Raw genomic sequence first — 4,480 nt, 5'->3', positions numbered from 1 at the left:
CAATGTTAGATGGTTTCTCCAGTTATAATCAGATCAATGTTGCACCAAAAGATCAACATAAAATAGCTTTTACCACTCTATGGGGTGTGTTTGCCTACAATCATATGCCTTTCGGTTTGATAAATGCTAGAGCCACCTTTCAATGGGCAATGGATCATTCATTTGAAAATCTCAAGAATAAGATCATTGTCATGTACCTTGATAATCTTACAGTGTTTTCTAAATATAGAAGAGATCATGTGCATCATCTAGAATATGTCTTGCATCAATGTTGAACACACGACATCTCAATGAATCCTAAGAAGTCCACATTTGGAGTGATAGAAGGAAAAATACTTGGGCATATTGTCTTGAAAGAGGTATTCAGATAGACCTAAAAGGGTGAAAGCTATCCAACAGTTATTGCTTCCCATGAGTAAACCAAGGGTCAGTCTTTCTTTGGGTAGATAAACTTCGTAAGGAGGTTTGTACCAAACTTCTTTGAGATCATAAAGTCAATTGTGGATATGATGAAAGGGAATACAAATTTTAAATGAACAAATGAAAGTAAGATTTTTTTTTAACAAATCAAGGTTGTGATTACTAATGCCCCTACGCTTTCTTATCCAGATTTTCCTTTAAAAAATCATTTGTATCACTATGCATCTGAGAACACTTTATTTGCTATAGTTACCCAACTTGACAAAGACAATTTTGAGGCCCCAATAGCATTCATGAGTATCCCTTTGAAGAAAAATGAATTGAAATATTCTTTGATCGATAAGAATGCATATGCTCTAGTAAGAGCAGTGAAACAATTTAGGTTTTACATCCTAAAATCTTACTCCAAGGTAATTTGTTCTTGATCTGGTGGTGAAAACTCTATTAACACAACAAGAGATTGGTGTGAACAAAAGAGCTTCCTAGATAGCTAAGGTACAAGAGTATGATCTTGATATCAAACCTATCAAGCTTGTCAGAGGAAAAGGTTTGTGTAAAGCTATCATGGAAGGATCTTCTAGAGATGAAGAAGAGACATAGAAAGAAATAAAATTAGTTTTATTCATTGGTAATATTGATGACTAGTTTTCTAATGTTGCCTATTTTCTTACATATGGATAATGCCCAGCTCATCTATCACCCAAAGAGAAGAGGAACCTAAAATTGAAATCTATGAATTACATTATCTAGGGTGACACTTTGTACAAGAAAGGAATAGATGGTACCTTCTTGAGATGTGTAGATTTTGAGCAAGGGAAGGAGTTGCTTCAATTATTTCATAATGAAGCATGTGGAGGTTATTACTCAACATCATTAATAGCCTATAAAATTCTAAGAAACTATTTTTATTGGCTTGAAATGTTCAAAGATGCAGAGGAATGGGTCAAGAAGTGTGAGTCTTGTCAATATTTCAAAGGAAGAGTCCAATTAGCAGCACTCCCTTGAAACCAATAGTGATCGAAGAAACCTTTCAACAATGGGGTTTGGACTTTATTGGTCCTAACCATCCTCCATCCACTGCTGAACATACTCAAATTTTAATGGAAATTGATTATTTCACCACATAGGTAGAAGCCATTTTGGTCAAGAAAACAACTTTAGAAGTGGTGTGCAGTTTCATCAAGAAAAATATTTTGGTTAGGTTTGGTGTTCCTAACAAGATTATTACCGATAATGCTACAAACTTCTCCTCCCAGTAAATATCAACCTTCTATTATCAATATGGGATTATTCCATCTCATTCCTTAGATTATTTCACACAAGGAAATGGTTAGGTGAAATTAAGCAATAAAAATATTATATCCATTATGCGAAAATTGGTAGATGTTAATCAGAGGTCTTGGCACAAACACTTGTATGATGCACTATGGGAAGATCATACCACTAAGAAGAGGGCAAGAAGACTATCTCCCTTTGAGATCCTATATGTTATGGAAGCAATTTTTCCCCTTCCTCTGGAATTATCTACTTTGAAGTTACAAGATGGTATTGAAAACTATGAATTTAAAGATGCCCTTGAAAAGAGAATATTATATTTAACCAAACTAGAAGAGGAAAGAGAAGTGGTTGTAGACAAGATATAGGAACATCAATCTTGAGTTAAAGAGTTGTTTAATAAGAAAGCTAAATAGAGGGTGTTCTAGGAAGGTGATCTTGTCTTACTTTGGGACAAGCATAGAGAGCCAAAGGGTTTACATGGAAAGTTTGACTCCTTATGGAGAGGCCCATTCTAGATTAAAGAACTATGTGGACCAAATTCCTTCATCTTATCATATTCCATTAGTATGTAGTTTCACTTCCCTTACAATGGGTAACAATTGAAGCATTATCATTAGTGAGGCGTGTAGTCTATAGCTTTGTACATATTTTAGTTAGGAGTTTTTGTTATGCCTTCCTTTCTTTTCTATTTGGTCATGTTCTCAATTTTTTTGTGGTTAGTCCCTCTTTCTTGGATGTGTCTCCATTTTGGGTGACTCTATAGCCCTTGTGATAAAGCATTGCTATTTCTTGACTCTGCGTTCATTCAGTGTCCTACACAGTTCTTGTCCCTAGGTACAACTAACTATTAACTGAATAATTTTTATGAGAGAGTTAATTAAGTTAATTTCAGAATGATAGAGAGAGAGAGAGAGAGAGAGAGAGAGAGAGAGATTATTTTCCAAACATATTCTCTCTCCCCATACTTTAACTTCTAGAGAGAAGTTCAGGTTTGTGTTTGGATTTATTTCTCTCCTTCAAACATTTTCTCTATCCCTGTACTACCTCTCTCTATGTACCAAAACTTCTAGAGAGAATTATGGGTTTGCGTTGCCTTCTCATACTCAATCTTTCTCTCTCCACATACTAAAATACTCTCTCACTACGTACTCTAAATTTTTTCCCTAATCCTAACCCCAAGATTGCAAGAACCTAAACTCTTATATGTTCAAGTAAATAACATGGCAATCATAATGCAAGGCAAGCAAATGGTTGAAGAAGAAATCATGAACACCAACCTCTGTAAGTAGGGATTGGGTATCTTATATTTGATAGACCTTGTGCAATTAGACACATTGAAATTTTCTGATGTAAAGCTTAGGCAGGATGACCCTATTACCCTGCTTTACTCCTCTAGCACCACTGGCCTTAGTAAACGAGTGATCTTCACCCATAGAAATCTCATCTCCATGGTGTGTATTTTTCTCAAAAGGCTAAATTTGTTTGGTAGTTCTAATGACTATTTTCCTTGCACCATGACCATGTTGCATATATACGACCTCTGTGCTTTTGCTTGTGGGTTGCCTACTTCTAGGCTACTATTGCTATGTTGTCAGATTTTGAGCTTAGAGAGATTCTTAGAGCTATTCAAAAGTATAGGGTCACTTATTTGCTTGTGGTTCCCCTAATTTTTTTGGCTCTAACAAAGATTAGAGCTACCAAAGGGTTTAATTTGAGTTCTCTGCAAAATTCTATCTATGGCAGAGCCCCTGTCAGCAAGGAATCTACAGAGGAGTTTATTTCCAAGCTTCTTAGAGTCACAATAATGAAGGGCTATGGACTAATAAAAATAGCAAGAATAGGACCATCCACTAATAACTAGCAAGAAAATAGACACTATGGAACTGCTAGCATGCTATTTGCAAGTACTAAAGAAAAAGTTGTCGATCCTGATTCTAGAAATCCTCTGCCTCCAGATCAAGAGGCGAATTGTAGTTTTGAAGTTCATGGATCATTCATTATGAAAGGTTATTTTAGCAGTCCGAAAACTAGTATTTTGACCTTAGAAAAAGATTTTTGGCTATAAATAGAATGGAATAGGCATTCAAGGAATAAAGACAACCTTTTATGATCATGATTTTTGGAGTTGCTCATTGGATGCCAAACTTATGATAAACACAAGTAAAGGAGTTCAGGCGTTGTTTCCTTCTACACTTGGATTTAGACATGTTATTTCTCATGGTTATAATTTAAATCATGTAAATATTGCCATGAAACTAGGTAGGGAAATCTTCAGTTAATACTTCCTTAAAAGAAAATATGAGAGTTTTAGAGATTTGGGAATGTCGTGATAATCGTTGCTTGCGAGAGCTTTGGGTGGCTAAGTGTGATGCTCTTCTATAGTTAAGAGAGTTGGTTATTTCTAATTGCCTACTATTCCAATAGTTTCCAAGCTCAATAGGACATTTGAAGCAGTTTTTTAGAACAAGTCCTGAAGGTGGCTTGGTGTTTGAGAACTCTACTAGAAGAACTTGGCCTACTCCAATCGCTAGAGCACCTTGAAATAATGGATTGTGAGGATGCTATCATCACTACCAGAGAGTATGGGAAATTTGAGGAACCTACCACATCTAAATCTATTCTTGTGCATGTGATTGAAATCTTTACTAGAATCAATCAATCAGTTAATTAATCTTGAAAGCATGAGGATATTGTCTTATAATTTAGTCAAAAAATTCGGTCTTGGAGGTGGGTCTTCTAATTCTTCATTGTTCAAGCTTAAGACAATACATATAACAAAAAA

General features: G+C 35.3%; 1 pseudogene; it reads left to right on the top strand.

The window, feature by feature from the left end:
* Window positions 1-2,918: 2,918 nt before the first annotated feature.
* On the top strand, window positions 2,919-3,763 carry LOC149570511 (beta-phenylalanine coenzyme A ligase pseudogene; annotated as a pseudogene).
* The last annotated feature ends 717 nt before the right edge of the window (window positions 3,764-4,480 follow it).

This window comes from Cupressus sempervirens, chromosome 3 (assembly GCF_028749045.1).
Source record: "Cupressus sempervirens isolate cs-2001-9-10 chromosome 3, ASM2874904v1, whole genome shotgun sequence".
NCBI classification, from domain to species: domain Eukaryota; kingdom Viridiplantae; phylum Streptophyta; class Pinopsida; order Cupressales; family Cupressaceae; genus Cupressus; species Cupressus sempervirens.
Note: the sequence above shows the minus strand (reverse complement) of the source record. Positions and strands in the feature narration are given on the sequence as shown.